The 13,998-nt window shown below is 38.1% G+C and overlaps 1 protein-coding gene across 3 annotated transcripts in view; it reads right to left on the reverse strand.

The window, feature by feature from the left end:
- Positions 1 to 13,998, reverse strand: part of Arhgap20 (Rho GTPase activating protein 20) — an 87,817-nt gene that overhangs the window by 37,007 nt on the left and 36,812 nt on the right. The gene's annotated exons all lie outside the window — the stretch shown is intronic.

Raw genomic sequence — 13,998 nt, forward strand, 5'->3', positions numbered from 1 at the left:
ATAGGTAGTGGGCTCCAAAAAGCCCCCTTATGCTCTAGAGATTGATTCTAATCCTACTGCCAGGGGGGCCCCCAAGCAGATCAAGCTACACAACTGTCTTGCCATGCAGAGGGCCTAGTCCAGTCCCATGTAGGCTCTACAGCCATTGATCCAATTTTCATGAGTTCTCTCTAGTTTGGTTTGGTTGTCTCTTCATGGTCCTGATGCACTTCCTCATAGAATCCCTCTTCTCTCTCTTTGCCTGGACTCCTGGAGCTCTGCATCTGCTTCCATCAGTCATTGAAGAAAAGCTCTGTGATGACAGGTTATTCACCGGTCTGATCTCTGGGGCAAGCCAGTTCAGTTCAGGCACCCTCTCCACTATTACTAGTAGTCCAAGGTGGGATCATCCTTGGAGATTCCTGGCAACTTCCCTGGCACCAGGTTTCTCTCTGTCCCCATGATATCTCCCTCTCTCATGGTATCTCTTTCATTACTTTCCCCTTCCCTCCCTGTTCCAGCTCAACCATCCCATTCCCTTATGTTCTCATCCCCTATTCCCTACCCTCCATTGCCCTCCCTTCATCCCCAGTTTACTCATGGAGATCTCATCTATTTCCCATTTCCAGGTTGATCCATGCATCCCTCTTTGAGTCTTCCCTGTTAGCCTCTCTGGAGTTGTGGGTTGTTGCCTGATTATCCTTTGCTTTATATCTAGTATCTACTTATGAGTGGGTACATACCACATTTGTCCTTCTGAGTCTGGGTTACCTCACTCAGGATATATTTTTTAAATCAATGGCTCAGTGTCCTCACTGGTCTCACTGATGATTCTGCACACAGCAGTTTCCTTAGAACTTCATTATGAAAATACCTTAAAATTGAAATAACTTTATAATAAATGCACATACAATCTGACCTAGACACTAGCATTAACATTTATCATATTGGCTCATCATATCCCTCATAGAATTGTCTTTCTATGGGTTCACTAATTCATTTCCTTTTTGGAATTTCAGTATTAATTGCTTTACGGCATGTGTATCATTTACTAGAGCCCTGTATTCACTTAGGAGTTGTCTCATAATTAAAACTTTTGCAACAATGAAATGCACAAGACCAAATCTTCAGTGCATATACATTAAGTTTTGACAAATGCATGCACCTGTGAAATCTCAACTCCTAAACCAAGATACAGAAAGCCATCACTCCAGAGGCCATCCTTCTCAGTCACCATATGATTGCCATGTGTTGGTCCCTGGGTGCTTTCATTCTTCACTGCAGGTTGAGACCGAAGCCAAGTTCAATTTTTTTTACACACTCAATAATGTAAAAATCATCCCACACAAGCAATGTTTAGCCACCACTAGCCTGCCTGCTTCAAAATACCCAGCATCTGCTTGGCCAATAAAGAATCTTTGGTTATGAGAGCCCAAGTTGCCGCAGAACTCTCTACCTTAGGTTCCCAACAACACCAACTACATCTGTAGCCCCCAGACACTACCCCCCCCATTCTTATCCTTAGAAATTCCCTCACCCTTTTCTGGATGGTAACTCCTTGACATAAGCCAGGCTCATGCTGTGAAGACATGATTTTGATACTGCAAAATCAACCACACATAATACATAAATGGATGGGTGAGGCTGTGTCCTAGTAATGCTGTACAAAAAAAAAAAAAAAAAAAAAAAAAAAGCACCCTGTCTGGGCTACAGTTTGCTCTAAGCCCTGCTTTAAATGTTTACTTCTAAAGCTTAAATATAAGGAGCAGCTTCCACAAACCTGAAACAACTCAGGAGCTATCACTATTTGATCAAGGTTAAAGGTTAATGTAGGCGACTTTTAAAATGGTTTACCTTTTAAAACAAAGGATTTCCACACATAACAAAAACTCTTAACTCATAGTTAATATACCTTCAAATATGATTTTGTTGAGAAGAACCCACAGAGAAACACTTTTCTGTGTGACTTTAGCAACATGCAGTCTACAGTCTGAATTTTAAAGTTTTCTGTATATGACAAGAGAGGCTTCAAGACCTTAGCAAGTGGGGCCTTGATTTAAAAAAAAATACATGTTGTAGTACATCTGAAGAAAAAGAAAATCACTTAGCACTCACATAAAAACAACTTTCACCTAAGGGGACAAACATGTAACTTTTGTGTTTTTAAAAACTTCAATCTTAATGTTTTCTACTTAAAAATGTAGTATTAGACCATGATGAAGTATTTATTTATATTCTGAGTGCAATAGAGATGTTATTATAGATGTTATTATTTTAGTCTTTTATAGTATAGAAATGGGAGGGGTAAGACCATAGTCCTATTTTTAACTCTTAGTATAGCCTGAATAGGATCTACCAGCTATAATTAATAGATCTCCAAAGTGATCTAACAATTAAATATTGTAAAAGGTCTAAAAATGAATCTGCTGAGACTCATGCAATAACATACCATTTTAAATAGTTTATGAAGCTATTTCTAAATGGCAAAAAGAACTTTAAGACCTAATTGTTACTAAAACCAGATAACTTCCCTCAAACCTGACCATAGTACTATATCCTAATATTTGCTAAAAAACAGTTAACGTTTAGATAAAGTTTTAGAGAGACAGTTGCTTCATGTAAATCACACCACAAAGGAGTGACTGGGGAGATGGCTCAGGAAGTAAAGGACTTGGGGTACAAGCGTGAGCTCCTGAGTTTGAATCTCCAGAAGAAGACTGAGTGTGGTAAATCTGTGATATCATTGCTTCCATGGAGAGATGGGGGCAGAGACGGGAGACTCCCTGATGCTGGCTGGCCCATTAGCCTCGTGATGCCCTGCAGAGGCACACAACAAAGACCCTGGCTCAGGGAAGAAAGGCCTGACACCTGAGGTGTCCTCTGACCTCCACACAGTGCTGTCTCCTCTGTTCACTGCCCACCCACATCTCCAACACAAAGTACAATAAAACAGACAAAACTGCAGAAATCTTCTGGGAAATATATATATATATATGTTCATAAGTGATAACCAATATACTAAATAGGATCCATACAACCTCAAGTCCTGGTACACTAGTACAAAATTACTTTTCAGTAGTTACTGAATACAATCTACTTCTCATAAAATTTTCCCTGCCTCACAGCCCATTCCAAATGTCATCTACCATGAAAACTTTCTCTTAAACCAGTCTGTGCTGGACAGCTCTCACTTGGCTTTTATTCAGTTCTCTATGTCTTCAATATTCTCATTCAACATTTATTGCAAGTACCATGTAATACATGGGACAGTGTTAAAGTCTGCTTTGCTGGGTACCTGCCGTGTTCAGTCATGGAAGACAGATCTGGTCCCTGACATCTAGAAGTCAGCAATCCCATAGAGGAATCAACCAGTAAACAATGAGAAGCCAGTGCTGTGAGATATACATGGGGTACTGAGACCCAGCAACGCTATGACCTTTATCTGAGACTGGATGAGTTAGGAAGGTTTCTTGGAGGTTTCTTAAAGGATGTATGTGCAGACAGATCAATAAAAGGGTACTCTAAGAAAAGGAAGTGTGTTAATCAAGACCATGTGTTCTAGAAACAGGGAAATTCAGGAGGGATTGGATACAAGAGTGGGGAAGGATATTTTTCCATTTTTTAAGAGTATTATTTAGACTTTACCCCAAACACCACAGCCTTTTAGGCCATGTTTGTAGTATAAGGAAGAAAATGGAGCAGGGTAACTTAGGGAGAGTGAAAACCATCAGGAAGCTGTCACAGTAAACTTAAGAAATGTTGCACATTCAACAATAAAGAAAGAAAAAGATGGAAAAAACACATTGAGAATTATTAAAAATATACACTATTTAAACTGTGATTAGATGTGGGGATAGAATGAAAATAAAATGGACAAGAATGCAAGCCTTATTGACCAGTCTTTATTTGCTCTACCTCTTTCTTTTATGCCTTGCTGGACATTGAACCTAGGGTCTTTCTTGTGCATGCCAGGCAAGTGCTTTACCACTGAACCACGCTCTCCTGCCATGTCTTCACTCTTTGAGGCTGTGTCTCACTAAATTCTCCACAATGGCCTTGAACTTGCCCTGACTCAACAATCATTTTGTTTGGACCACACGGAGATATCAAAAACATTAAATTTTGCACACACAGTTTGCCACTTTCCTTCTCTACAACCTATGCGGTTTATAATACTTCTGCTCCCACCAAGTACTTAAACCAGTGAATTTTGCTTAAGTATTGCTGTTTTTAAACCTCACCCAATTTTGAGTTCTGTTAAAATTATAGCAAAATACACATAAAATTTTTCCATATTTGTGTATATGTGTGCATGTACAAGGTGTGTAGAGTGTGTGCATGGGAGCTAGAAGTCAAATTCAGGCATACCTCATGAGATATCCACTTGTGGTTGCTGTTTTGAGACAGGATCTCACTGAGAACTGGGTCACCATATCTGGGAGCCCCATCTATCAGTCTGTGTGGCCAAGAAGCCCCAGGAATCTCCTATCTACACCTCCCCAATGCTGAGATTACAAGCCTTTTACATTGGTGCTGAGGATCAAACTCAGGTCCTCCTGTCTGTGTGGCAAGCATTTTACTGAGCTCTTTCTGTAGCCCTTGCATTTTGACAATTTAAAAATGTAAGATTCATTAGTATTTACAATAAGCACAATGTGCAACCATTATCACTATCTAGTTCTTAAATATTTCTATCACCCCTACAGGAAAGTCTGTAGGTCTTAAGCATTGACTCATCAGTCCTGCTCCTCCATGGATCTGCCTACTTGCATATATCCTATCATACTGCATATGTTCTTTTCTGTCTCCTTTCTTTAGGCCAGCACAACATTTCAAGGTTCATACTGTAGCTTGTCAAAGTGTTTTTTATTGCTATGTTACACAGTATGGATATACTTTAAAAATCATTTGCTGAGGGACATTTCAGCTGTTTGCAACTTTTAACTATTTTGACTGATGCTGCGATGAAAACATCCATTTTCAATGCAGAGTATACCGAAGACTAGAAACTGGCTTATATGGTAATTCTATATTTAACTTTCTGAAGAACACTAGACTTTACCACAGTAGCTGTCCCACTGTACACCCCACCAGTGATGGATGATGGCCCCTCTTTTGCTTCTTCTTACTGTTTTAAGGGCATGCTAATGAAAAACTACATTCTATAGACCAGGGCCTCATAACCACTTCTGCAGTCTGTAATGGATCCTTAACTGGACTATACTTTCTTGCTGATTCCTTTCTTCAATCTACATTTAATATTTCTATCAAACACGCTTCTAAATGCACAGTGTAAGTGAGCTTAGAATGTATACTATCTAATAATTAAGCTCAATTTGGTTATAACATGCTAGCTTACAACTCTCTATATTGTCTTCGAGTGGCATCCCTGCTGAGCCATTCAGAATAAATTAGGCTAGATATAATTTGAAACAAAAGAACATAGATATTGAAATGAGGCTACAAAATCACTAGTGATAGCCATATATATATATATATATATATCATTCAGCAATAAAAACCTGTTTATGGACTATTCGCGATCATCTTGAACATTTCAACAATATAACAAAACCTGAAAATCTAGTCTAAAGCAATTATGTCTTACTGATGGGTAAACAAGCAGGTGATGATGCCTCTCAATACACATCATTGTAATAAAAATCACATTCAAATTACTAAAAAATTCCTTAACTGATTATACTATGAAGTAGTAGTATGCTGAATTTACCTCCAAATTACGTAGACAAAATAATAAACAGAGCATGATTTTTTTTCTTAGATTATGAGAACAAAGCCCAGTGATGAACTCAGTCAGGATAAGAGCTTGAAAGAACAGATGGAACAATGGGTAAACAGAATGAGCAGAGCCTTTAAGATCAAGAAATATACAAAGGAACATTTTAATTAGCAAAATACTGATTAGAGTAGGTAATATCTATGATCTATCACAATCATCAGTATATCATATATTGAGTACAGTAATACGATATGAATATTCAAAAATGAAGGAGCACAAAAAGGTAAAATGGAATAGCAAGATGGAAGGAGGAAATGAAGGAAAGATGGACACCAATAAACAGTCACACCAGTTAGAGTCAGACACTCCCCACAGAGATTATTTCCAAAGAATAAAATACATAATTTCTTCACAGCCTTGACACAGAGTGCTTCAACAACAGTGACTAGGAAGTTGCCGAGTTCAAGGGACTGATGTTATTGAGAAAGAAGCTTTTGTGGTTGGTGCCTTTAAAGACATAAATAACCCATAAGTTATACACAACAACACAGTCTGCTTAACCGAAGAAAGATGAATTACAAAACTTCAAGTGAGATGGTAACTTTCTGAAAGGGTGATGAAAAGCACATAAGCCTCAGTGGAGGACTAGATAAAAACACCCAACTGATTCTGTCTCTTTTATGTGGTCTGTTGACTATAAAATAATATCTATTCTTGTAATTTGAGTCATCTTGGATCAGAGAATGCCTAACACATTCAAACTACTTAAGCATTTATGTATGTACTGATTGTAGTACGATGGGGCCACATGTAAGAATGTTTACCGATTGACAATGGGTCAGGTCACCAACATTTTGACTAGATTCTCCAATATTTGAGTGGATTGGTTCAGATAACAGCTATATGATGGCACATAGAAAGGAACAAAATAACCATGATTCATTCAAAGTCATTCTGCCTGAACTTATGGATTTTCTAAAGTTAAAAATGCTACCCTAATTTCTTTCACTTTTCTTTTGAGGCAAGCTTGCTATGTTGTGTTGCTCAGGCTGATCTTGAACTCCTGGGCTCAAGTGATCTTGCTTCAGTCTCCCCAGTTGTTAGGTCTATAGGCATTTGCCTTTATGTACCGCTAACACATTCTAATTAAGATGAAGAAATACAAATGATAAAGTCTTTAATGTAGTACATTACTGGCAGTGACTTAAGGTATCTATGAAGTCCAGATCATTTGTGGCAAAATGTCAAGATTTAGTTAATATGTAAATAAGTTGATTCAATTAGCTGGATGATAGTGGAAGAATGAGGTTGGTAGGAGGCTTTAACTACTTTTCTGCCCAAATCAACCACAGCACTTTTCAGAATAAGGAGTGTCTTAGTTAGGGTTTCTCTTGCTGCAATGAAACACTGTGACCAAAATAACAAGTTGAAATACCTTACAGCTGATCTTACGGAGGCATTTTCTCAATTGAGGTCCCTTCCTTTCAGATGACTCCAGTTTGTGTGTCAAGCAGACCTAGTTAAGATTAGCCAGCACAAGGAGAAACTACATAATGAAAACTGTTGTCTTCATGGTTTTGCTTTATAGTTTTAGTTACCTGACCCAAAACTGTTAAATCAGAAATTCTAGAAACAAATAGTTCCTGAGTGTAAACTGCATGTCATCTTGAGTAGTGTGTTAAAAATGGACTCTGCCCCACCTTGTCTTATCTGTTATGTGAATTATCTTTTCCTCTTGTGTATCCTCACGATGTATCTTTAGTCACGTTGCCTTCATTTTCAGGCTGATGTCACACTATTTCAGTGCAGTGTTCAAGCACCCTTTGTGTAATAGCCTGATGCTATGTCACGATGCCTATATCATTCATTGTGCCACACAGATACGGTATCATTTCACAAGGTCACAAGATGTATAAAGGCAGCACCAAGATATTTTGAAAGACTGCATTCACATAGCTTTTATTATAATGTAGCATTGTAATTATTTTATTAGCTATTGTTAACATCTTGTCATACCTAATTTATGAATTAAACTTTACCGTAAATGCATCTGTTTGGTGTAGGGTATGGTGGTAGCTTACATAATGAAGGAGAGCTTGCAAAGGCAGCGAGAAATTGTCCCATTCTGGAGGTACAGTTGGAGCTTGAGAAGATTTGATGGTAAATCAAGATTTTTGCATCAGCAGCTCAGTGGAAGTAGATTTAAGGAATCTGGCTTTTGACATGTAAAATTAGTTATCAAAATGGGTATTTTAAAGCTACAGAAATATATTGATTCATATAGAAGTGAGGAGAGAAGGAGAGAAGGCTTGAGTATTTGAGCTTTGGGTTCACTAACTTAAAATTCAGGAAAGGAAGGCAATATTAACAAAGTAATCAGAAGTCAAACCAAGAATGGAGGAGGCTAGGGAATTCCCAGCTGATGATAATTTAACTACTAGACCAAGTACTATGTTGGTCTCTAGTGACCTTGAAAAAAATGATTCTGATGGGCCTATATGAACCAATTCCTCCAATTGATATCACCAAATTTTCTTTTTCTTTTTTTTTTCCTGATTTTTTGAGACAGGGTTTCTCTGTGTAGCTTTGCGCCTTTTACTGGAACTCACTTGATAGTCCAGGCTGGCCTCCAACTCACAGAGATCCACCTGCCTCTGCCTCCCGAGTGCTGGGATTAAAGGCATGCACCACCACCGCCCCGGCGATATCACCAAATTTTCATTCACTGATGATTTTATATGGACACTGTTTACAGTTTTGGGAAAAATATTAAAAAGTTATCAAATAAAATTAGAAACATACAACAGAAGTTTCTAAGTCTAGGGGGTGTCCTAATAAAACTTTTTCAGCTATCATTTAATAGAATTATTTACAACGTTTGTACCCATGCAACTCCAGCACCCTATACTGATGTGCATATAGACAGTATGAGTTACTATAAAAAGGAAGAAGTTGGAGAGATTGCTCACTGATTGAGAGCATTAATTCCTCTTGCTGGAGGCTAGAGATTGGTTCCCAGTAACCATACTGGGGGACTCGTAACTGCCTATAATTCTAGCTCCAGTGGATCTGTCGCCACTGACATCAGTGGGTATTTTACTTCTATGTACACACCCACACATAGACATACACATATACGCATACTTTAAAAGAATAAAAAAATCTTTATTTTTTTTTTTAAAGAAAGAGGAAGACATAAAGGTGGGAAGGGGATGTGGGTGGAGTGATCTGGTAGTAGTTGGAGGAATTGGGGAAGGATGTGATCTAAAGACTTTGGATTCATGAAATTATCCTGGAATAATGAAAAGTTAAAAAATCATATAATAAAGCCAATTTGTTTTTATCCTATGAGTGCACAGTTGGCTCAACATTTTCAAAAAATGTAATATACAGTGTTAATAAAGACATAAATCTCATCTCTACAGATGCATAAAATGTACTTGAAAAACTTCAACATTCCTTCATGATAAAAGTTATGAAAAACTAGGAATAAATAGAATATATCTCAACATAATAAAAGTTAAATGGGAGAAAACTGAGACTATTTTTCTTCAAATCTCGAATTAAGTTAAGGATCCCTCCTCATTTGATTCTTATTCAATATATGTAGTGCCTGATGTCTTACATAGAACAATGAGAAAACAGAAACATTAAAAAGAATACAAATTGCAGATGACATGGTTCTTTTCTTAAGAGACCCATGACCTTTACTATAGAAGTTTTGGATGGGGTAAATCTTTTCAGTAAAGTTATAGGATACCAAAATTTATATAAAATAGCAAATCTACTAAGAACAAAATTAGTAAAAAAAAAAAATAGTCCATTCATAATACACCTAACCAAGGAGACGAAAGACCTCCACAAGAAAAACTTCAATGTGCTAAAAAATGAAAGAGAAGAAGATGGAAAAACCTTCCATCGTCCAGGGTTAATACTGTGCATATTGGCCATGCTAACAAAAGTAATATACAGACTCAGTGCAATGTACATCAAAATTCCAATGACATTTATAGCAGAACTAGAAAAAACCATTATCAAATTTGTATGAAAACATAAAAGACTGTAGAAATATTATGCAGAAAGAACACAGATATGGGTGCTGGGAACCAAACTCAGGTCTTCTGCAACAGTCATAGCACTCCTAACCATTCAGCCAGAACTTGTAGCTAGAGTTTTCCTGCCTTGCCCACAGTCAGGACAAATCTCTGACACCCGCCAGTCCCACAGCCACTCAGACCCAACCAAGTAAACACAGAGACTTATATTGCTTACAAACTGTATGGCCTTGGCAGGCTTCTTGCTAACTGTTCTTATAGCTTAAATTAATTCATTTCCATAAATCTATGCCTTGCCACGTGGCTCGTGGCTTACTGGCATCTTCACATGCTGCTTGTTATGGCGGCGGCGACTGGCAGTGTCTCCTCACACCTTCCTGTTCTCTCAATTCTCCTCTCTGTTAGTTCTGCCTATACTTCCTGCCTGGCCACTGGCCAATCAGTGTTTTATTTATTGACCAATCAGAGCATTTGACATACAGACCATCCCACAGCAAGAACTGTCACATTATTTAACTTCAAAACATAGTACACAGCCACAGTGACAAGGTCAGCATGGCACCGACACAAAGGCAGCCCAGTGGAACAAATACCTGAAGACATGACATCATAGCATGTCCTACAGCCTGGAATTTTAAATGGCCCCTTTACCTTCTCCAAACTTAACATATTTCATTACATCTTTACTATTTCATTTCACTGTCACCTGAACAGTAAATAAAACAGTACTCTAAAATGGCCAGGCATTGTTGACTATCATTGATCTGTATTGAAATTCCTATAATTAGACATGAAAACCATACAGCATTAAAACATATAATCCACATGGTAAGAAAGGGAAGCATCAGAAAGTCATTCTGGACATCTATGTGGTAAAGTGGGAAGACAAAGCATGAGCAGAGGAAAGCATGAGCTCACACACTTCACAAAGGAATCAGCAATGATTTCAGACCTTAAGTAATGACTTGTTTTCTTATTTTCAGTTATGCTTATGGGTGTCTTTGTATGGGTGCCCTGGGAAGGGAGGCATCAGATGGATACCTTGGAGCTGCAGTTACAGGCAGTTGTGAGCCACCTAATGTGGGCTCTGGAAACCAAACTCAGGTCCTCTGATCAGCAAGAAGCACTCTTAACTACTCAGCCATTTCTCCAGCCTCCAGATTTCACACTACTTGAGAATTATGTTTGACAATCAGTCATGAGGAATCATCATATTAAAATCATCATTCTCAAAATGATCTTCCTCATGTTTAAATTATCAAAAGTTTAACCACAGTGACCACACAATGTTAAGTAATAGGTGATTTAGTTTCTATTATACTCAACTTTAAAAAAAAATGTTAATAATAAGAGAATAGCAGAATTCTGTAATGATGACTGATACATATAAAGTGTGAAAAGCTAGGTTAAAAACTTGTAAAAAGCACAGGTTCAAAGCTAGGCAAAGTAAAAATTGACAGTTCAACTGGTAATTTTTCAAAGTGATTCATTACAGAGATGACAGCATTCCCCAACACAGCAGAAAAGCACACGTTGCACCTATGTTGGCAGAAGTGAGCAAACACACTTGTGGGCCTTATTTATTTCCAGGCTCTGAAAATGTTAGTAAAATGCCATCAGATGCTTTCTCTGACTGTGTAGCTCACAATGCTAAAGCAGTGTTGTCCCCCCCCCCCAATACACAGACACACAGAATGGGGGATGGAAATTAAAATCTAGGATCATATATAAGAGAAAACATGTAGTCTTTGAGTTAGGTTTGTTTTGATTAATGATTTCCAGCTGCGCCCATTTTTCTGCTATTGTCATGATTTCACTTTTCTTTACAACTGAATAAAATTCCACTGTGCAGCACATGTGTAGCACATTTGCCCAATTCACGCCTCTGCTGAATGGACACCTAGCCTGGTTCCATTCTTAGCTATTGCCAAAAGCATAGCAACAAACATGGATGTGCAAGTATCTTTTTGGTAGGACGCTGGGTATATATGCAGGAGCAGTAGAGATGGATTGCATGGTGTGGTGGTTTGAATGAGAATACCACCTCCCCCATAAGCTCATGTTTGAATACTTTTTCAGAAGACTCTCACCAGCCATCCCCCTCCTACTCCCTCCCTCTCTATCCCTCCCTCCCTCTCTCTCTGCCTCATAGTTGTGTCTTAAAATATGACCTCTCAGCTATTGCTCCAGCATCATGCCTGCCTGCTGCCATGTTCCCTACAGTGACGGTCATGGACTCTAACCCTCTACAATTGTAAGCCCCAAATAAACCCCTTTTCCAATAAATAGCCTTGGTCAAAGTGTCAGAGCATAGCAACAGAAAAGTAACTAAGATTCTATGGTCATTATGTTTTTTAATTTTTGTTTTGTTTTGTTTTGTTTTAGAAGCTCATGCTTATTTTCCATAGTGGCTGAATCAGTTCAAATTAGGTGTTCCCTGGAAATAAAATTTAATTGTAGTCTATCAGCCAATGATTAGATGTGAAATCTGGACTGGATAGGATTGGGAAAACTATATATGTGCAGTATAACTGGGTTAGATATTTTTGGATTAGAACATTAATGTAGGCTCCATAAAGTCATTGAGGGATTTATGTTTGTGTTTGTGTTTTTGTCTATATTCACAATGTTCCCAGAAGTATCAGATCATAGGAAACACACACAGTAATTTTTGCTAAATAAATTACAATGATGAATGTTTATGTTCTTATAATCTCATAAAACACCCCGTGTGTGTGTGTGTGTGTGTGTATGTGTGTGTGTGTGTGTGTGTGTGTGTGTGTGTGATCCTTATCTCCTGTAAAGCAGGCAGATATCATCAAAGATAGTGGCCATGGAAGATGAATTTCTGAGAATGGGTGAGAGTGCTTATCTCTGACATCTATTCTGTTGGTGTCTTGTACAAACAGAGCTCTTTGGGACTGGCAACCATGACTGATAAAAGAGATGTTCCCCAATTACTCTAATGTATTCACTCTGCAATCGACCTGTTTTAACTTCTTCTATCAGATAACACTTTCTCATATCCTAGTCCACTTTTACTCTTTGTCATTCAAGCTTCCCCTACTGGAATGTAAAACCCACGAAAGCAGAAATCTTATATACCCAAACATCTGAAAAAGCACCAGGTACATAATTGTCACTAAAATCTTTGTTAAGTAAATGAACAACTGCTAGGCATTGTTTTAGAGGATGAATGAGTCAGATAAAAATGTCCTTCTAGGACTCATAGTATATGAAGGCACAGAATACAATATAGGTTATACAGACCTAATCCAAAAATCTGAAATCCAAAATATTCTCTGTCTCTGTCTCTGTCTCTTTTGGTTTTTCGAGACAGGGTTTCTCTGTGTAGTGTTTGGTGTCTGTCCTGGATCTCGTTCTGTAGACCAGGCTGGCCTCAAACTCACAGAGATCCGCCTGGCTCTGCCTCCCAAGTGCTGGGATTAAAGGCATGTGCCACCGCTGCCCAGCTCTAAAATATTCTTGTATTCTTGAGTTCCAAAGTGATGTCAAAATGGGAAATTTCAAGCTGACCTCTTATGACAGACAGCAGTAGAGTTCAGGAGGACTAAAGCCATTATCCAATTGTCTTCAGGCTGATATATACAAGGTGTGTATGAAATATAAATGAATTTCATATTTAGAGTTGTGGCCCATCCTCAAACATCTGATTATTTCAAAGTTTCAACTCTATAATTTTTATAATCTGAAAAACCTAAAATAGTTTTGTTCTCAAGAGTTTCAGACAGAAAAAACTTAACCAGCATTAGGAAAAAGAAATTTGAGGACAATACATATAGAAAGTTTCCTTTTGTTTCTATTTTTTTCAAAGATTTTAGTATGCCAGTGTAACTCTGTATCTCATTTTTTTGGGCCAACCCTCCTAGCCAAGGCTTAGTTACTCCCAGGGAAGGCTTCATCTAAGTAATGACTTAGGACAGTGGCCATCAATTTTTTTTATCTGCATCAGAACCATAGAGAGAGCTTATTAAAACACCAAGTATTTACTGTTCTGGACAGTTTTGATTCAGAATGGGGCAGGGCCCTGTACTGGGCTGTCAGGTGATGCTGATGATGCTCCTGATGACGAGACCACTCTCTCTGGATGATCACTACTCCATATTGTTGTTCATAGAGTAGAGTACTTCCCAGCTACTGAGAAGTCAGAAGAGAGCACTATCATGACTTAGAGACAGACCGTAAGAAGAGAAGTACAAGCAC

The sequence above is a fragment of the Peromyscus leucopus genome, chromosome 7 (assembly GCF_004664715.2).
Source record: "Peromyscus leucopus breed LL Stock chromosome 7, UCI_PerLeu_2.1, whole genome shotgun sequence".
Classification (NCBI taxonomy): Eukaryota; Metazoa; Chordata; class Mammalia; order Rodentia; family Cricetidae; genus Peromyscus; species Peromyscus leucopus.